At 46.5% G+C, this 21,947-nt stretch overlaps 1 protein-coding gene across 2 annotated transcripts in view; it reads right to left on the bottom strand.

Annotated features, from left to right (window-relative positions):
• The window catches only part of C2H10orf71 (chromosome 2 C10orf71 homolog), a 51,608-nt gene extending 45,435 nt beyond the window's left edge, over positions 1 to 6,173 (bottom strand). For both annotated transcript variants that reach the window (XM_065922768.1, XM_065922767.1), the window contains exon 1: positions 5,870 to 6,173. The gene's annotated coding sequence lies outside the window, so the exon portion shown is untranslated. The remainder of the gene's footprint in view (positions 1 to 5,869) is intronic.
• Positions 6,174 to 21,947: the final 15,774 nt, after the last annotated feature.

Here is a 21,947-nt window from a genome sequence, read left to right as displayed (position 1 = left end):
TAGTCATTCAGTTGTGTCCGACTCTGCGACTCCATGGACTGTAGCCTGTCAGGCTCCTCTGTCCATGGGGATTCTCCAGGCAAGAATACTGGAATGGGTTGCCATGGCCTCCTCCAGGGGATCTTCCCAACCCAGGGATTGAACCCAGGTCTCCCGCATTGCAGGTGGATTCTTTACTGTCTGAGCCACCAGGGAAGCCCAAGAGAGGTGCTACTGTTGTCTAAATAATTTGCTCAACTCACTTGTCTGAGTGCTTCAGCATCCTGATTCCTCCAGAAAATTAGTCTCAGCTATAGCTGTCATCTCTCCCTCAGGCCTTCAGCTCTGGGTATCAGAGGGAGCTTGGTTTTTGCCCACTGCTGAGGGATCTGGTCCACACTGGAGAATTTCATGTATATTTTCCCCTCTAGACATAGGGTTGCAATTATTCCCCTTAGGAGTTTGCTAAAAGCTGAATAAACTGTCCTAACTCTCTGTCTTTGAAACAGATGAGATTTACCCTGGAGAGGATGTGGGGCTGCATTGAACTTCCCAGGGGACCCGGTGCTCCTGCTGAGAGGCCCACTGAAAGACCTGAAGTCCCTGACCCCAGAGACCCCAGCAGCGTCTTTGAGCCCATCTGGGAGTTTCTGCAGGACAAGAGAGCTCTCATTCAAGTGGTCCCATCTAGATGTTTGTGTGCAGTGGCTGTTCCATGTGCCAGTGGGGAGGGCTCGTGAGGGCAGCTGACATTAGCCCATGGTCTCCCTGTCAGCATCACATGCTCACAGGAGAGGAGAGAGGTGTACAAGGTGAAGAGCATGGGCCTCGAGGCCCCCAGGCCCCTGTCCTTTATCTTACATTGAAACTTCACCCCAGTATATCTTTGCATGGATCATTGGGCAATTCCCTGGTCATAAAGTCCTGCTCTTCTAAGTACAATGGGAGGTGCCTGCTCAGTCTTGGGATGAATTGCCCCACGTGTGAACTTGTGCACACATGCTAAGCATTGGTATGCTTGTGGAAGCATCACAGCTCTCCTGTGGACCACGAGAGAATCAGAATAAAGAGAGAGGCATTGGGGGCATTGGGTGCAGCTGCAGACCCTGGTACGGATCTGTACCTGGCATCTTGCACCTGTGAATGATGTACCATAATCTCCACCTTCCAGAGGAAGAAAATGGGGCTCTGGCTCACAGTAGCCCTCTATGGCAGGGTCAGCTGTGCACCCCACCCGCATGGCCTACCTCTTGATATGAACCCTTTGGCTCCCGCCTGGCCATCCATTGTGTTAATTGAGAGCTTGAACAGCATTTGAAGGCCAGGTTTGGTGCTTGAATATATTGCCACATTAATAACTTCAGAACATTTCAGGCAGCATTGAAATAGTAAATTAGGACACGACGGGCCATATATTCAAGGCAGAGAGCTGAAGTATCATTTTATTACATGTGCCATGGAATTAAAGGCTTAATTTTCTTTTAAAAGATGGTGATGCATCATTTCCTGCAGCCAGGTAAAAACAGTTAGCAGAAATGATTTATCTCTCCTTCCATTTAAAAATACAAAACCGGAATCCCAGGATCTAGCTCTCTGTTATTTATCTCTGCCTGGAGGGCACTTGAGACTTTGATCAGTCATTCTGACTTGAAGGACAGGCCAGATCCTGGTTGTGGTCACCAGAGGGAGATGAGGGCAGAGCAGTGGCTGTGTCTATGGGTTAGGGAAGTGTGGCTTCTCACACAAGGCTCAGAAGACAGGTAGACTGTGTTCCTTTCCCAACTCTGGCCATAGGCTGGCTCTGCAGTCACTATTTACCTCTTGAAGGATAGTTTTCTCACCTACAAAACAGAATCACAGGTGAGTTTATGGTGGGGCTGTTGTAAGGTTTTCATGAGATTATTGGTGGAAAGAAAGTGAGCCTTTGGGGGCTCTTGCACAACTAAGTAACATTTGCAGAAGAAAATTTTAGAATGGCTCTTTATTTTCTGACAGTAAAAGCTATCCTCATTGAGGGGCTTTCCAGGTGGCACTAATGGTAAAGAAACTGCTTTTCAAGGCAGGAGACTTAAGGGATGTGGGTTCCAACCCTGGGCTGGGAAGATCCCCTGGAGAAGGAAATGGCAACCCACTCCAGTATTCTTGCCTGGAGAAGCCCATGGACAGAGGATCATGGCGGGCTACAGTTCACAGTGTGGCAAAGAGTCAGATACGACTGAAGTGACTCAGCACAGCACCCTGCATGTACTCATTGAGAGGAAATTTGGAAAATACAGAAAATAGCAAAGAAGAAAAGAAAGGAAATGGTATAATATGGCCTGGAGATGATCAACGCTATTTTCCCTTTTTTGGCATACTTTTAAAAACAAAATTCGATTCCTAAACATTTACAAATTAATATTCAGGTATTCTGTTTCTCTGGCTTGACATTCCCAACACCAGCTTCACCCTTAACGACTGTCCACAACTTTTTTGCATGACTGCATACAATTCTTTTTTTTTTTTTTTTTCATTTATTTTTATTAGTTGGAGGCTAATTACTTTACAATATTGTAGTGGGTTTTGTCATACAACAACATGAATCAGCCATGGATTTACATGTATTCCCCATCCCGATCCCCCCTCCCACCTCCCTCTCTACCTGATCCCTCTGGGTCTTCCCAGTGCACCAGGCCCGAGCACTTGTCTCATGCATTCAACCTGGGCTGGTGATCTGTTTTACCATAGAAAATATACATGTTTCGATGCTGTTCTCTTGAAACATCCTACCCTCGCCTTCTCCCACAGAGTCCAAAAGTCTGTTCTGTACATCTGTGTCTCTTTTTCTGTTTTGCATATAGGGTTATCATTACCATCTTTCTAAATTCCATATACATATGTGTTAGTATGCTGTAATGTTCTTTATCTTTCTGGCTTATTTCACAATTCTTATTGTATGTAAAACTGCACATGATCTATATTGATCCTCTGTTAGATCTTTACATTCTTTCTTTGAAGAATACTTCCTGTGGTCACTGTAACAAGCTAGCAGTGACAGAGGGTTAATAGATATTTATTCTCTCACAGTTCTGGAGGACAGAAATCTGAGCTCAAGGTGCTGGCAGGGCTGAGCTGCCTTCAAGTGCCTGTCCAGCCTCTGGCGGCTCCATATGTTTCTGGGCTTGTGGCCGCATCCCTCCAATCTCTGCTTCTGTCTTCACATGGCCTTCTCTTTTCTGTATGTCTGTCTGTCTCCTCTGAGTGTTTCTCAAAGGAGACTTGTCAGAGACTTTGTCACTGGATTTAGGGCTCCCCTGGATAATTAAGATGATCTCTTCATCTCTAGATTCTTAACTTCATTATATCTGCAGAGATTCTTCCCAACTAAAGTAACATTCACAAGTTCTGGGGTTAGGATGTTGACATATCTTTTGGGGGCCACCATTCAGTCCACAGCAGCCAGGGAACCAGGGCTTAAAGAAGTCCAGCTCTTGGCCCAGGGTCACAGGACCCCCAGGTAGTGGAGCTGGGATTCTGTCCCAGGCATTTGGCCTAAATACATTTAATTCATCTGAACATCTTTTTATATACATATGAGTCATATTTTAAACTTTTGGTTTTAATGACCTCTTTATCTGATGACAATGGCTTTATCCTGTCTGTATTTTCCAGGCCCAGTCACTGTTGAAGACAGGCCCCGAAGACCCCATCCTCCGACCCGTCCCTACCAGTCGGGTGGGAGAGAAGGGAGCCGACACCGCATCATGGCAGGTGTCGGCCCTCTGCCCTCAGGGTCTCCTGCTGTCTGAACCCAGCGTCCACTCCATCAGATGCTACAGGTTTCAACAGCACTGGTGGATCCAGGCAACAACCCTCAGCTTCTCGCCTTTCCTGAGAAGACCCTCAAGCAGGTCTGCCCTGCCCCCTCACTGGAGTCTGGGGGACACAACCTCCCACAGCACCCTTGACCTCCCCTTGTGGCCAGAGCAGCTAAGAGGCTCAAGTGAGTTTCCTAAGGGTGATGTTGCCTTGTCCTCGGCTTTGCAAATCTGATTAACACAAAAGAACGGTTTGTGGGTTTCCTGGGAATGGATATGAAGTCAGAGAAGGCTCCTCTCAGGGGTCCTGAGTTGTCTCATCCCCATTTCCTGCTGTGGGCCTGAGTATTCGCCCTAGTAATCCCCCTCTTGGGGGCAAGATCCCTCTGGTGAGCCTCTGCGAGGACTCTCAGCACCCAGGAAGGGGAGGTCATGCCCCTTATTCCTTGGGTCTCCTGAGTCTTGGGCCCCCCCTGAGCCAGCCTGCTTCTGTATCTGGGGACTGAGACAGCTGCTGCACCCATGCAAACTGAGGCTCAGGGTAAGAGGAGGGGGAGCACCTCATACGTGACAGGAGCCAAGGCCAGGTGGTTGACGATCAACCTACAGTCATTCTGAGACTTAGATAAAATTACACCCATTTTAGGGCTTCCCTGGTGGCTCAGACAGTAAAGAATTCACCTGCAGTGCGGGAGACCTGGGTTCGATCCCTGGGTTGGGAAGATCCCCTGGAGGAGGGCATGGTAACCCACTCCAGTATTCTTGCCTGGAGAATCCCCATGGATAGAGGAGCCTGGTGGGCTACAGTCCACGGGTTGGCAAACACTTGGACACAACTGAGTGACTAAGCACAGCACAGACCCATTTTAAAGAAGAGGAAACTGAAAGGAAAAAATGACTTGTCCAAGGTCACATCAGCAGCAGGGACCAGCACCCCTTGCCTCCACAGTGGAGGCAGTGAGACCTTTTCCACAGACAATCCCTACCACATGCTTGTTCTGTTTCTACTTTAGTATAAGCTTAACCCTGAGAAGGTCATAGGCAGGCTTCTGCAGGAAAGACAGGGCTTGACAAGTGAATGACAAGGATACAGGTTTGGTTTCAGGCTTGGAATCTGAATGTTCTGACCATGAGCAGTGGGGCCAGAGCCCAGAGTCAGAGGAGGAGGGTAGAGGAGGAGGCTGTGGGCTGCAGGTACCTGAGCCCTGTAAGTCGCTGGTGGGTTGCATGAATGTCCCCATGACAGCATGGGTCTGTACTGCTCACTCCATGTGACCGGGTGCCCAGCTGGAGTGGATGGGGACTCTGAAGCTCTAACAGACCTTCTCAAGGGGAAATGTTAAACAGAAAAGATATCCAGAGTCCTGGGAAGTGAGCCCAGGCTCTGTGGATGGAGATGGGAGTGTCACACATACTGTCTCATCTAACCTCCCCAGCAGTTCAGCAAAGTAGGCTGGGCTATCTCCACATTACAGACTAGGAGGTGAGGCTCAGAGAGGTTAAGTGACTTGTCCAGGATAACACAGCAAGAAGAAGATGCAGCTGAGATTCAATACTTCCTGAAGCTTGTGGCTCAGAACATAAGCAGGTGAAAAATCTGGCCCCATTCGTCTTCCTGCGATAGCTACTCAGAAATTTACTCTTACAGGGAGAAGTGCTTAAAGATATGCAAGACTCAAGAGACATGATAGGGTCACAGATGTGACTGAGCTAGGCATCCTGGCTAGATCAGAAGCTGTTCCTGCTGTAGAGGAAAGCCTTCTGCTAGCTTTTAAAACTCCTGGTGCTATGGAGCTGAGCATCTCTCAGGCCCAGGCCTGTGGGAGGGGCCGGGTAAGGCAGCCTGTGTGCTATGACTTCCTCTGGACAACTCTGCCCAGCACCAATCACGCTGGGAATAGACCCTGGTCCCACTCAGCCACTAATCAGCAGAGTCCCTATCCACCCACATCCTTGGCACTACTGCCCAACTTCCTGCCCTCCATGAGACAGCCTAGGGCTGAAATATCACCCGGTTAAGTCCCTCCAACCTGGCCCTGCTGAAAGAGTGCTCTTTACAGCGAGAAGCAAGGGGAACACGGAGGCTTACTCACCATGGCAGCATCCTCCTTGAGCGGCAGGAGCGTGGAGGACACAACCGCCCACAGACAGTCATGGGCTGCGTGCAGGGCGCCTGCCCCGGGCACTCACACTTCCTTTCTCGGAGCGGCAATGAGGCAGTGGGAAAGAATCCACTCCCACCCAGCTGGGCCTGCCCTTCGCCCGAGACACCAGATCTGACTTGGAAGCCAGCTGGACATTCCTGTTAGGCTGTTCAGAAATGGACCACGGCCCCACCGCTCAGAGAGGCCCGAGCGCTCCCGCCCCCTGCTTCCTCTGGAGCCTGGCCTTTCTCTGCAATGCCCCCATCCCAAGGGACTGGGTCTGTGACCTTGGTGAAGCCCTCGGCTGACCCGGCTCCCGCCCTCTGGCTCTGTTCGTTTATAAATAGGCCCATTTCTCATCCTGCTCCAGCCCAGAGCTCCACACCCAAGAGGCAGATGCAACCTCGGGATTCCCTTTCCAGCCAAGGGCAGAGCAGGACCCGGCGGGCTCATGGGCCTGAAGGATGAGATCACAGATTTTCCTGCAAATAGCAACACACAGCGGACAGTCAGAGGCTACTTTCCTGTGGCTGCCCAAACAAATGACCACATACAGGGTGGCTTAAACAACAGACATTCATTGTCTCACAGTTCTGGAGGCCAGAAGTCTGAAATCAAGGGGTCGGCAGGGTAGCTCTATCTGAAGGCTCTAGGGGAGGGTTCTTCCCTGTCTCTTCTAGCTTCTAGTGCCCCATTCATTCCTTGGTTTGTGGACACGTCTCTTCAACCCGTGTGGTTGCATTGCCCTCTTCTCTCTGTCTCAAATGTCTATTTCTCTTATAAAGGACATTTGTCATTGGATTTAGGGGCTATCGAAATTTCTACTTAGCACAAAATTCTTAATTCCACCTGTAGGAACCAGTTTTCTAAGTAAGGCCACATTCATAGATTTCAGGATTAAGACACAGACGTATCTTTTAGGGGCCAGCATTCAGCCACTACAGCTCATTGTCACGAATGAAATTTACTGAGATGGCTATTGACAGGTGGGTCAAACGAGGAAGCCTGAGAAAAGGGACTTGTTACAGAGAGATGCAGACTTTTGGGGTGTCTTTGGCTCTGCTGTCCAGGGCTCCCCCGTGGCCAGGCCAGGTAAATCCTGCTGCTTCTGAAGGAGACTTTAATGATGGACTCTCCCCGGCAAAGCTGAGGGCTCAGGAACAGATTCGTGTTGTCTCCGGCTCGGCTGAGTGTGTGGGTCAGCACCCAGCTATTGGCTGGATTAGTGAATCGTCAATAGATCCGGTCGAGCTAAGACAGCTGGAGTAAGCAGACCACACATAGGCGCTGGTTATTTTGGCTTTTGTGGTGACGTGGCGTGATTTGTAGCTTGGCTCTCGGCCACTATGACATTCACAGAGCCTGGTCAGCTGTCACGGTTTCATGCTCTTTGCTGAGTGAAATGACCTGAGTGTAATTTCAAGGTGCATGGAAAGAACACGGACTCTGGAGTCCCACAGACCCCTTGGGTCTGGCCCGGCCATTGCTTACCACCCTCGGGAACCTCTCAAGGCTTTCTCCTGGGTAAAATGAGGAGGGACAAACCCATCTGGAAACACGGTTGTAATTACAAACCTAGATTCTATCTCAGGGGCCTGGCACACAGTAGGCATCCATTAAATGTTTCTTCGGATTTGGGGTTGGGAAGCGCACCACCCACTGTGTGCAGAGGCTGGGCCCTTCCACTACCCCCTGCCTCCTCTCTCCCTGGCTCCTAGTCCTATGCTGTCTTGACCTTGTGTGCCCAGGCTTGGGCCATACCTTTGCTCCCCTGGGTCCCTGCAGCAGTTTCCTGAGCGCCCTCGCTGCCCCAGGCTGCCTGCTCCAGGCCTACTTCACACAGCTGCTGACGCCAGGGAAGCTCTGATTTTGTCACATTCCCAGCCGCAACGTGTTGATGATTTCTCACCCACGCTGGAGCCTGGATCGGAGCCCCTCCGCATCAGCCCTGCCCACATGACAGCCTCAGGGATCACCGCTCCTCTTTCACGCCCTGTTCTAGCGCCCATGAGCCCTGCTCAAGCTGCAGGCCCCTCCCCGCCTCCTGTCCCTCAGAATCTCTCCTTTCTCTGCATCACTTTTTACTCTCCCTCTTCTCTTTATCTCTTCCCTCCCCCCCCTCTCTTCCCTTAACCTCCCCATGACCCCCATTGTCCTTCTCTGTGTTCCTCTGGCAGCTTGAACTTCCCACAGCCACACCATACTGCACTGAGCCTCTTCTGGAATCTTGCAGTGGACATCGCATCCTCAGACTGCACTCCCATGGGAAGAGAAAGGTCATGGTCCAGAGCCCAAGCTCTGGAGCCAGTGTTTGGGATTGAACTGCCTGTGTGACCTTGGGTAGATCACTGCACTTCTCTGGGCCTTGCTTTCTCAGCTGTGAAGCTTTTGTGAGTGACTCCATGCAGAGCACAGAGGATGGCTATGTGTTCTAGTCTAAGTGGGAGCTCTTTCTGTCACAGAGTTAACAGCCTGGGGGATGTCAGATAAGATGAGCAATCATGCTGCCATGAGATAAGGGAAGTGTGGGTGCCTCAAGAGGACAGAAGGGTGCTTCACTAGCCAGAGACACAGGTCTGCCACTGGCTGCCCTCCAGAGGCCTTGGGCTGTGCAAGGACGAGCGCTTGGCTGTCGACAACTTCCAGGCCATATGCCTCCACCTTCCACACTGCTGGACACCTTTTGAGCCCCACACCAATCTGTTTGTCCACAATTCCCATTCTAGTTACTGCCACCTCCACAGGTGACAAACACGCTCTATAAGAACCACCCCTATCCCTTCTCCTGGACTCCACACACATGCCTCTCACTTCTTGTTTCAGACTTCCTGAGACCAGCACATGTGGCGACACCCGTGGGGATCCACCGAACACTCACACAGGTGTGGTCCCAAAGTGTAGGAGTCTGTGAACCCAGGACCATCCTTGACCTGTGGAGGGAGACGAGCTATTCTCCACCTGAGTCCCAGGAGGACAATTCTGAAAGGCATTTCAAAATGTTCTTCAGAAGTTTCTGGTTAGGTGGAGAACCAGTCCTCCTTAGCAGGGGGTAACCCATAATGCATCCTTGAGTTACCTCTCATGTTTTCTCTGCCATCTTCTCTGATCCTACACTTCACATCCCTGGGATCCCTCCCCAATACAACTACCTACATCAGCCCTTTCTTTAACTTGGTCTCTACTGGGACCACTTAACCTAAAACCCCTAGCAAAGGTTTCCCTTGGGCTGACTGAATGCCTTGGGCAGGGAAGCCTGCCATATCCTCCAAAGCTTCTTAGTAGATGAGTCCCCTTTACGACATTGGTACCAAAGTAAAGAAATAAGGATCAGGCATGGAGATTGGAGAAGGGCATGACAACCCACTCCAGTATTCTTGCCTGGAGAATCCCATGGACAGAGGAACCTGGCGGGCTACAGTCCTTTGGGTTGCAAAGAGTCGGACACGACTGAGCAACTTAGCACGCATGCATGCAGGGAGAGAGAGATCAGGCACTGGGTCCAACCAAGATGGATCTAGCTGAGGCTAGAATCCAGGTTGCTGTGTTGAGGCTTCCAACCCCTAAACATAATATGTTACTCTTATTTAGATCTTTGATTTCTTTCCTCAGCATTTTATAATTTTGGCATACCGATCCTATACATGTTCTGTAAAATTTATACCTAAATGTTTCATTTTCTTTGGAGTAATAACCAATGGTATTGTGTTTTAAATTTTGGTTTCAAGGTGTTCATTTGTATATGTAGAAATGCAAATGTTGATCTTATATTTTGCAATCTTGCTGAACCCATTTATTCTTTCTAATTTTTTTGTGTATGTGAATTTCTTGGGATTTTCTATGCAAACAACCAAGCCATCTGCAAATAAGAACAGTTCTATTTCTTCATTTTCAATCTGTAAGCTGTTTCTTTTTCTTACCTTATTGTAGTGGCTAGAACTTCAACTATGTTGAAGAGGAGTGGTCAGAGCAGATAGCCTTTCTTTGCTTGATTTTTCACTATTAAGTATGCAGTCGTAGGCTTTTGTAAATGCTCTTTATTGTGTGAAGTGGCCCCTTTCTAGTCCTAGCTTGTGTGTACGCATGTTCAATAGCTCAGTCTGTCTGACTGCGATTCCATGGACTGTAAGCTGCCAGGCTCCTTGGTCCATGGGATTCCCCAGGCAAGAGTACTGGAGTGGATTGCCATTTCCTTAGGGGATCTTTCTGACCCAGGGATCAAACACACGTCTCTTGTGTTTCCCGCACTGGCAGGCAAATTCTTTACCACTGAGCCACCTGGGAAACCCCCTATTCCTAGCTTACTGGGAGATTTTCCCTTTTCTAATTGTCATACATAGGTGTTACATCTTGTCAAATTTTTTCCTGTGTCAATTAGTATGATCATATGATTTTTCTTCTTTAGCCTATTGATATGGTGAATTATATTGATTAATTTTTGAATGTTAAATAAACTTTTGTATACTTGGAATAAATTCCACTTACTTATGCTCCATATTTCTGGTCAGTTTACCTGCCTGTTCTTTATTCCCTCCCTGGAGCCCACTGGGACCAAGTCACACTGACTACATTTATGAACTTGGACCCTCACCACAAGATCAGCACTGCTGCCCCATGTAGCAAAGCCACTGGGTGGTTGATGCTGGCTGAGCTGAACTTGAGTTCATCATGTGTCCTTGAACTTAAAGCACAGGCTGCTAGCCTTTCTATGGAGAGGCCCACTAGGAGTCTTCATTCAGTTTCTATCAGTCATCACCCAGCAGGTCCACCCAAATCCAAATCTCTGGCTAGAAGAACACTATAGCAAAAATCCAGTGCATTCTCATATAAATCCAGATCAAATTCCATTAAGGCTGGCCTGGAGAATTTCTGGGAGCAGGCAGAAAACAGTTCTATCACGTGTTGATTTACTGTTGCTTCTCTCTTCTTTGGAAAGGCAGAGAAAATAAAGAACCATTGGAATCCAGTAGCAAATGCCTAGTTGTTCAGCCATGCAGCAAGGCTACTTTCAACACAAGCCAATATGAACTGGTAGCAATGTTTAATCATTTTTCATAGTCACTAATGAAAACAGTGCTGCTTCTGGCTGAGTAGTTCAAAGTGCCCAACAAATGAATTCTGAGTCCCAGGCGAGAACTCTAGATCTGGAAGGTCTTGGATCAACTAATGACATACCTTGTGCAAATTTTAAACCTCCCAATAATGTCCATGCATGTGGCCTAATGGTACTATAGAGATTTTAAGATTGGTACATATATTAGTCACTGTAATTAAAATCCTGGAGTTATATTATATGTTATTTGTATGGCAGTTTGTGATGTGTTTAATGCTCCCAGTTTCAAAATTATTAAAGCTACTGTCCCTGGGTTGGCCAAAGTGATAAGGAAAGTAAGAATGTGATCTTATTCCCTTTTGATGGGGCCGGCCGGGAGGAGGATGCGTGAGGGATATTCTTATAAAGAGACCAAATGCCAAATAAAAGAATTCCAGCTGTGCAACAGGAAAGTTGAAATGGTTTGTTAGGATCATTAATATTGCAATGAAAACTAATTAAACCTGGAGCTAGAAGGAGTTCATTAGTGGTTTGGAGCCAAAGATTCTGCTTCTGCAGAGTTGGTTGTAGCACTGGGGAACTTGGAAAGTTGTCAGCTGGGCGCAGGGTCAAGCGGTCCTCTCCTTTTTGTAGCTTCTGAAATTGGGCTTCACTAATGATAGGCACTTGGCAGACATGAGCCAAGAAATTTCCCTGGAGTACCGGAAGTGCCACTCTGGGTGATGTCACACCTGTCTGGGGCGGCAAGGGGGGCGGGGTGGGGGAGTGGGAGGGGGGCGGGTCATCCCTTGCAGGCTACTGAGAATGAGCCTTTGAGGATAGAGAAGCGAGCCTTTGAAGATGGCAAAGTGGAGGGGAATTGGGAGGCTTTCTTTCTAAGAAATGAGACAGGTTTTCACATTGCAACTCAACTCACTTCAACCCATTTAAAAAAAAAAAAGAAAGAAACCCATGTCTTCAATGCTGGTTTTGGACTACTAAAGTGCTTTCACACACCTCTCACTTGCTTTTCTCAATAGTCCTCGTAGAATCACTTTATCATTTCTTTCTCCAAGTTGGTTTCCTGAGAGAGGGGAGGTTATTTCTGTCGCAGGTTGGGTTTGTCAGGCACCAGACTCTGAGATGGGGTTTAGCTGGCAGGATGTCTGTTAAGGAGGGCTCTTGGGACCAACCCTGTAGAACAGAGGGGTTAGCAGAAGGTATGGGTGGAGGGAGAATCAAACTTTGATCTTGTCTGACACTTCTGGGAGGTTTGGGGCTGGAGTGGCCCTCTAGAGCTGTCCTGATTTGCGTAGAGATGGCCAGGTCTTCATCCTTTGGCTTTGATCAGTCATTGCATGGTGGCCACCCTGGGAAAGGTGGGACCTAGTGCCTGGTAGCTCTGTGCTGACATGAGTTGTGAAGGGACCCCTGCTCACAGCACGCCCAGCAGCTGGGGCAGCAAGTCCTTCCTCCCTGGGGCTTCTTGGCAGTGTGCAGCAACATCCTCTGCTATTTTGTTTATCATAATTTCTTTTGACTCCAGAATAGTACCTGGCATACCTGGCATATCATAGGATTTAAAAAAACATTTTTTTATTTTTAATTGGAGAATAATTGTTTTACAATATTGTGTTGGTTTCTGCCATACGTCAGCATGAATAAGTCTTAGGTGTACAGATGTCCCCCACCTTGACCTTCTGTCCCATCTCCCTCCCTATCTCACTCCTCTAGGTTGTCAGAGGCACAGCGCTGAGCTCCCTGCCTCATACAGCAAATTCCCACTGGCTATCTATTTTACATATGGTAATGCATATGTCAACAGACTGGTTCCAAATAGGAAAAGGAGTACGTCAAGGCTGTCTATTGTCACCCTGCTTATTTAAGTTTCATGCAGAGTACGTCATGAGAAATGCTGGGCTTGAAGAAGCACAAGCTGGAATCAAGATTGCCGAGAGAAATATCAATAACCTCAGATACGCAGATGACACCACCCTTATTGCAGAAAGTGAAGAAGAACTAAACAGCCTCTTGATGAAAGTGAAAGAGGAGAGTGAAAAAGTTGGCTTAAAGTTCAACATTCTTAAAACTAAGGTCATGGCATCCGGTTCCATCACTTCATGGCAAATAGATGGGGAAAAAGTGGAAACAGTGGCTGACTTTATTTTTCTGGGCTCTAAAATCACTGCAGATGGTGATTGCAGCCATGAAATTGAAAGACGCTTGCTTCTTGGAAGGAAAGTTATGACCAACCTAGACAGCATATTAAAAAGCAGAGACATTACTTTGTCAACAAAGATCCGTCTAGTCGAGGCTATGGTTTTTCCAGTGGTCATGTATGGATGTGAGAGTTGGACTATAAAGAAAGCTGAGCACAGAAGAATTGATGCTTTTCAACTGTGGTGTCGGAGAATACTCTTCAGAGTCCCTTGGACTGCAAGGAGATTCAACCAGTCCATCCTAAAGGAAATCAGCCCTGGGTGTTCATTGGAAGGACTGATGTTGAAGCTGAAACTCCAGTACTTTGGCCACCTGATGCGAAGAACTGACTCATTTGAAAAGACTCTGATGCCGGGAAAGATTGAGGGCAGGAGGAGAAGGGGACGACAGAGGATGAGATGGTTGGATGGCATCACTGACTCAATGGACATGGGTTTGAGTAAACTCCAGGAGTTGGTGATGGACAAGGAGGCCTGGCGTGCTGCAGTTCATGGGGTCACAAAGAGTCGGACACGACTGAGCGACTGAACTGAACTGAACTGAATGCATATGTTTCCATGCTACTCTCTCAATTCATCCCACTCTCTTCTTCCCCCACCGTGTACACAATCTGTCCTCTATGTCTGTGTCTCCATTGCTCCCCTGCAAACAGGTCCATCAGTACCACCTTTCTAGATTCCATATATATGCATTAGTATGTGATATTTGTCTTTCTCTTTCTGACTTATTTCACTCTGAATAACAGGTTCTAGGTTCATCCACCTCTTTAGGACTAACCCAAATGTGTTCTTTTTTATGGGCAAGTAATATCCCATGGTATATGTACCACAACTTTCTTACCCATTCATTTGTCAATGGACATTTAGGTTGCTTCTATGTCCTGGCTATTGTAAATAGTGCTGCAATGAACATTGGGGTACATGCATCTTTTTCAATTATGGCTTTCTCAGGATATACACATCATAGGTTTTTAATAAATATTTATTAATGTAGATGGAATATTTCCCTTTCACACAGAAAAAACCAAGACTTGGCAAGTGAAGTAAATGGAGGAACTAGAGTTAGAACAAAGGTCCCTCTGACTCCGGAATACCAGCCCTGGTCATTCTCTCTTATCTCTACTCATGAACAATGAAGTCCACAAATGAGGTCATTGGGTGATGAGCATCTGGCCCCTGATTTTGTAAAAACAAAATCAGCTTCATCTTTCAACGTCCAAAGAAGATAACTAGGTTTACTCTCTTTCAAGCCTTTTCCTAGCCCTGCCTTTGAGTGGAAGATTGTCACTAGGGAATCTTGTCACTGGGTCTCAAGAGGAAGGACAGAGGCTTTTCCAGCAGATCAAATTAACCTGGCCTTGAGTTTGAGGACTCCCAGAATGAAAGCTGGACCCTGCCGTCCACTCTATGGCTTGACAACTTTGGCTAGCCCAAGGTGCTACTTGGTTCTGGGGTACAAGCAAAGAGGACAGAACACATGGATACAAAGGCGGAGAGTTTCAGGCAGCTTGCCTTGAGCTGCTTTTGGAGAGACTGTTACAAGGTCTCAGCCTCTGTGCTTGCATTGTAGGCAAAACCAGAGCAAAGAGTAAATTTGATAACTAAATATACTAAAAATGTTTACGTTTCTTGATTTTCCAGTCCTTGGATTCAGCACTTCTGGTGTGCCAGGAGTGGGTTACAAAAGTGACAGCATCTTGTTTGCTTGGCCCTGGGGGCAGCAGGCAGGCATGGGGGAGAGGCAACTGATCACCTCCAACCACAAGCAGCCTCTTTTCTTTACTTCCATGTAACACATGTGTGCCGTAATCTAGAAAAGGGTGAGATGTGACATTTAAACCACATTGAATATTGGAAGCAAAAAGTGCTATGCATTGTAGTAAGGATCTTCCCCAGTTTTCTAAGTCAAATCCCATGGCCCAAAGAAAATGACTTGCTCTCTCCCAGGGCTCAGAACAGACACCCTTCAGCTGTCAGATGCTTGAGCCTCTCGCTCAAACCTCTCATCTTACAGATGAGGATACCGGGGTCCAGGAAGGTAAACGCCTGGGCAATGGGCATGGAAACAAGGTAAGTTTAATTTGACATTATTAACTCTGCTCATTATCCTGGAATGATCCATTAGAGATCATGAAAAATGATAATTATTTAATTATATACTTTAACTACATAGTATATTTTATGCATTGTATAATTATCACCACCATAACTAATGGTGGTGAATTCTTCTGTAACTGAAAGTAATCTGCTGAAGGGAGCATTTAAATATCTTTTTCTTTCATGACAAGGCTAAGCTTAGGCAGATTTTTCTTTTTGTAAATCTCACCTGTTAGTTTTAAAAAAATTATTTATTTATTTGCCTGCATTGAGTTTTAGTTGTGGCACACAGGACCTTTGTTGCATCATGTGGGACCTTTCGTTGTGGCTCATGGACTCTATTTGTGGTGTGCAGGCTTCAGTAGTTGCGGCAGGTGGGCTCTCTAGTTGTGGCAGAAGAGCTCTGGAGCACACCAGCTCAGCAGTTGCAGTGCTTGGACTTAGTTGCTCTGCGGCATGTGGGATCATCCCAGACTAGAGATTGCATCCGTGTCCCCTGCATTGCAAAACAAATTCTTAACCACTTGACCACCAGGGAAGTCCCAAGCCAAGGCTGACCTTTGCTTTTTTTTAAATCCCAAGCAGCGGAGAGATGTCATGAAGAACACTCTGACCCTAATTCTCAATCTTTAGCCATCATTTCCCACTGTAGGGGCAAGAACACACTCCAGGACACCTGAGTGTGTTCACAGTGCTAGAAAAGTCTACCTGACTTTACTAGAGGCCCCCAAATGCCCTAATTTCAGAGGAGTGAAAATTTTAGCAGTCAACTCTGAACCTTCCTAGTCTGCCTTTCAGAATTATTGAGGTAATTCATAAGGTTTTGGATTAAGTTAAAACGCAATCAAGCAGAGAAATTAAAAAATCTTGATGGCTTAAGAAAGTCTAGAGCCAGACTACCTAGCATTAGAACGGCAACCCCATGGTGACATCATAGGACAGCATTCCCTCTTTTTTTTTCACACCCTGGCATATAGCTTTCATCCTCAAGGTCACCTCATGGTCCATGTTGGTGGAAAATTCCAGCCATCATTCAGCATTCCAGGCTGGCAGCCAGAAAGAAGGTAGGGGTGGTGGGGAGACTGAGACTTCTCTTCCCAGTTGAGTAAATTTTCTGGCATTCCCATAGAGCAACTCATTTTCATTCCATTGGCCAGAAACAGTCAGACTATCTTTAACTGCAAGGGAGGGAGGTGAATAAAGATTTTAGCTGGTATATCTTCTCCTAACTAAAAAACCAGGGTTCTGTAGCTAGGGAGGAAAGGAGGATCATGGTTGGTGTAGATAATCACTATCTCTGCCATGAGGTTCCAGGAGATAATGGGTGCCAAGTCTTCAGCCAGTGCCTGGAACATGGTTCAGTTCTTATTTATTTAGCAATCATTTATGCAGTACCTATACCTCTTAATGCAGAGGTTGCCCCGACCCTCAGGGAATTCTTGATCCAGGGCTCAGCCAGCAACAGAGGCATGGCATTCTGCAAGTAGACATAGACTCTGTGATGGATGTGCTTTACATCAGTGGCATCTTTGTAGTTTTCAAAACATGGGACTTCTGATCTGGTCAGCCAAGGTTTGTGGGGGTTGCCTCTGGTCTTCTAGGGTCCTAATGCATTAAGAATGTTTTGGGGGCTGCTTAAAGGGCATGTTAATGTTAGGCAGCATGGTTTGGTGGGAATAGTACAGGTTGGGAGCCAGAGACATCTGGCCTCAGATCCCGCAATAATACTGATGCTGGCTTTCAACATGGTGAGCCTGGTTCCTGGTCTGGGGAATGGGGATAATGCCCCATACCTGGAGGACCATCATGAGAATAGTGTCCAGCCCAGCTCTTGTCAAGATGCTGCTGCTGCTATTCTGTCAGGAACGCTCTGAGAGTCCCTGGTTTAGGGACAGTATGTAACATTATTGTAAATTTCACTTTGTTGTTTAGTCACTAAATCACGTCCGGCTCTTTGCTACCCTCTGGTGAACTGTTAAACAAGACTGTGCTCCATCCATACCATTCTGATTTGTAAGGGTCTCTTAAATAATAAGGATATTAACTCCTTTGTCATATTTGTTGAAACTACTTTCTTTTAGCTTGTCTTATCCTTTTATTTTTTAAATGTGGTATTTTTGATATAGACTATATAAGATATATATATATATATATACACACACATATATACACATAGATTGTGCAGCTTAATCTATCACATTTTCTTCTGTAGTAATTTTTATTGCTGATCTTAGAAGTGCCTCCACCATCCTGATGTTAGTAATTATTGACATATATTTACTTCTATTTTCTAAGGTTTCATTATAAATAAAAATTCTATTTGATGACTAATATATTTCCTTTCCCCTTGGGTGTGATGTTCCCTTTATCATCTTCTCAATTCTTACATATTTTGGAGATTTCTTTCTGTGCTTACTTGGTCTCTTCCATTGATCTGTTTGCAAATTCTTCCGCCAATAAAACACTTAATTGTTGGAACTTTAGTACACATTTTAAAATTTGGCAGAACAGTTCTCTGTTCTTTTAAGAAATACTTCCAACATTTCCCACTTGTTTATTTTTTAGATAATGTTTAGAATTATTTTGTAAATATTTGTTTCATTAAAAAATTCTACCACTATATTGATAGTAATTGTCTTAACTATCTAATTGGAAAGCAATTACCTTTCATCTTTCTTCCTTTCTTCCTTCCTCCCTCCCTCCCTTCCTCACTCTCTCTGTTTCTTTGTTTCGGCCTGTCTATGGGACCCTGTGGTAAAGAACCTGACAGTGCAGGAGAAACAAGAGACATGGGTTCAATCCCTGTTCAGTTCTTACAAAGATAAATGGCATGAAAAAGGGGGTGCTTCAGCCTCAGCATCAGTCCTTCCAATGAATATTCAGGGTTGATTTCCTTTAGGATTGACTGGTTTGATCTCCTTTCTGTCCAAGGGACTCTCAAGAGTCTTCTCCAGCACCACAGTTCAAAAGCATCAATTCTTTGGTGCTCAGCCTTCTCTATGGTTCAGCGCTCACGTCCATACATGCAGTGTTGGGTACTGACCCCACACAAAGTTGATGCTTTGCTGGTGGCCTTCCAGTCCCATCCTTCAGGGCCCAACCCACCCCTGTCCTGACACACTGACCTCAGGCCCCTGGACTTGAACCCCATGCAGCAGCTCTCTGAACAGTGGGCTCCTGCCCTGTCACTGGGAAGTTAGGCCCCTCCAGTTTCCCCAGGCTCTGTCTCTCTGGCCAAGGTCGGGTTATGACTCCTGCTTGAGGAGAACCGCCCCTTCAAGGTCTGAGTTCAGTGCCTCTTCCCTCCAGCCACCCTGCCCTGTCATCTCCCTTCCCCGACAACTTCCCTCTCCAAGGCCCTGGAGAGGTCCACTCTCCTCAAAGGCCAAGTGCCTGGTCAACAAGGAGCCGCTGTGTGTTTTCCACTTCCAGCCATGTTCATTCATCTTCCCGTGCTGCTCACCCTTCCAAGCTGTGGCCTTGAGCTCCAGAGTCTGACAGACAAATGCCTGACCAGAGCCCCAGGGTGGGATTCGGGGGAAGGCTCAGCCCGCTCCCATCCGTGAGCAGCTGGGCCCAGCCTGGCCCGACGCAGAGGGCCATGGAGACCCAAACTTGGCTTTGATAGGACTCCTGGCTGAGCATCCCCAGCAAATGTTGGATCTCAATTCCTCTAAAGTAAGAGGAATCCTTTCTCACTTCCCTGGGGTGCCCTGAGAATGAATTATTTACTATTTGTAAAGTACTTTGTAGGGTTCAGTATCATTACACAGGGACCACAGGGCTCAAAAGCAACCCTGGATGCCTGACAGGGTGGTTGTTACTATTAAGCATTTATATAGCACTTTACATTGGCCAAGTGCTTCCCAATCATTTATTAGTTAATTCTCCCAGCACTCTGGAGCTGTCAGTGGACTCTGGTTGCCCTGTTCTCCAATCTGGAAATGAGGATGCTGAGGTCAGGCAAGGCCAGATGCCTTGCGTAGGGTTACCTGTCTCAGGTGGCCTGAGTCACCGGCTCTGCCTTTGACCCTTGCACTATCTGCAAGTTTCATGTCTTACAATCTTGTTGTCAACCCACTCTAATCTCCAGTGAGGTGCCCTGCAAGTGAATGCGCAGTTGCTCAGTCATGGTCAACTCTTTTGTGACTTCATGGTCTGTACACTGCCAGGCTTCTCTGTCCATGGAATTTCCCAGGCAAGAATATTGGAGTGGGTTGCCATTTCCTACTCTGGGGGATCTTCCTGATCCAGGGATCTAACCTGTGTCTCCTGCATCTCCTGAATTGGCAGGTGGATTGGATGGCTGTAATGTCTGACCTCAGTGACGCTCCAGAGAATGCTCTCAATTTACAACCTCATGAAGGGATGAACACTGACTTCAGAGTCAAAATCTGGTTGTATAATTTGTAAGATGGGTGATCATGAACACATTTCTTAATGCTCCTGAGACTTAGAGTCCATGATTATTAAGTAAGAGTAGAAAAACCAGAGAGGTTGTTATGAAGATCAAAAGTGTTACATAAAAGAGGACACAGCATAAGACAAAGGCTTCATGCTTGTTAGGTCAAGCCTCTAAGTACTGTCATGGCACAGACAGACTTCAACTTCAAAGGTGACACAGGCTGGCCCATGGAAAATGTTATAAAGGAAAGCTTTGGATCCAAGAAATCCATGGGACTCTATCAAATTCTTGCCTTTAGCTTGGAAACCTAAGAGTAAAAAGGTAAGGAAAAGGGCAAAGCTGGAGCTACTACTGCTTCCATTATACATTAATGCATCAGGTTAGTTAGAATCTATGCTAGTTAAAACTCAATGAGTTTTTTCATTAATAAACAAATATTAAGTAAGCACCTACTATGAGCTAGACACAGCTTGAGGAGTTAAGGATTTGGCAGTGAACAAGGGAGACAAAAATGAATGAATGCTGATCGGGAAGTGAGTAGGGGATCATGTAGGAGAGGGAGGGGATGGTACATGCAAATGTCCTGAGGAAGGGAAGGCTTCAGAATGCCCAAGCAACAGAGAGAAGGGCTCTGTGACTACAGTAAGGGAGGAAGTGGTGAGGAGATGAACTGGGTGAGGATTCAGAAGCAGCTCCCATGGAGTCCTGAATCTCAGGGCGAGGGGTGGAATTTTATTCCCTGTGCAATACCTCTGAGGGGTTGTAAGCAGAGGCAATGTGATCCTTCAGGTTGCTTTGTGTATCATTACACCTTCAGCAGACAGGAATCTGAGCACTCATCTCTGCCAGACTGTTAATCTCTCAACTCCAAGAAGTCCAAAGTGTGTTTACTTAGTGACAGAGATGGAATGTTTGTGTCCCGCCCTCTCCCCCTCCAAACCTCATCCTCAGTGTGATGGTATTTGAAGTTGGGGCCTTTGGGAGATGATTAGGTCATCAGGGTGGAGCCCTCATGAATAGGATTAGTGTCCTTATAAAGGAGACCCTAGGGAGCTCCGTTCCCTCTTCTGCCATGTGTGGGCACAGTGAGAATATGACTGTCTATGAACCAGGAGGCAGGCCTTCATCAGAGATCAAGTCTGATGATGCCTTAATCTCCGATTTCCCAGCCACCAGAAATGTGAGAAGTATACATTTGTTTTTTATAAACCACACAATCTGAATGGACCGAGACACTTAGAGCACATCTGAAACACAGCCCAGTGAGGGAAGCCCCACTACCCTCATATCCTTGACAGCTGGTGAATTCTCATAAAAATCCACCAGTCTCGGTGAGATGAAGCAACCATGTGGTTCCTTGGTTCCCACATGCTGGTCCAGGGTTGACTGCCTTCCTTTGTGAGATTGTTCACAGACTGGCTGTGGAAGGCTAGTCCATCTTTCTTCTCTTCTTGGGGATCAGACAGATGCTGGTGGGCCCCAGATCCTCTTCCTGGGGCACTGGCATAGACTCTTATGTCATTCGGGGCAATCTGTGTGGGAATCATTGAGCTTTCTAGGAAGGATGTCCTGATCAGCAAGAAGTTTGCTTGCAGTCTGGGTGGAGAAACAAGATTTCAGTGTCTTAGAAACTGGATTGAGGGAGTTGTAAAGTATTGTGGCTGGAAAGAACCTGAGTATCTTCTGGTCGTTCAAGATAAAGGCTGCAGTTACCAGCTCATAATTAATTACTGAGTATGTCATCGCAACAATGTGTGGCTAGGAATCTATGCCCAGTCTAATGGTGAGTTTCTTTGAAACCTCAGCAGTAGGGGAACCCATTGTTGAGAAGCTTTTGAGAAAAATAGGGCTGAGGCCTGAGATCATAAATGAAGTCATGAAGCACTATACATCTATTTATTTTTTAACCTTGAATATAATAAAACAAAGGCAGCATACTAAATAAAGACAAAAGCATTGGCCTCTTACACATCATAAATTTGTAATAGCAGGAAGTTTATAATTAATTTCCATTTACCATTACTTCCTTTCTTAAAATCTTTAGTTATCTCTTCCTCACAATTTCAGCAAGATGCTTATAAAGTCACTTGACATGCTTTCAGAGAACATGTTTAAAGGGGATAATATTTTTGAAGTATTTTCCTATCTGGTAACTCTTCATGCCCTGGGCTCCCCACCTGTGTTGGACAGAATTCTTACCAGGAGACAACAAAATCTGTACTAGTTAGTTTCATCAGAAAGGGGATTTTAAAATCATATTTGTTTGCTTACAGGACC

Source organism: Muntiacus reevesi, chromosome 2 (assembly GCF_963930625.1).
Source record: "Muntiacus reevesi chromosome 2, mMunRee1.1, whole genome shotgun sequence".
Lineage (NCBI taxonomy): Eukaryota > Metazoa > Chordata > Mammalia > Artiodactyla > Cervidae > Muntiacus > Muntiacus reevesi.
Note: the sequence above shows the minus strand (reverse complement) of the source record. Positions and strands in the feature narration are given on the sequence as shown.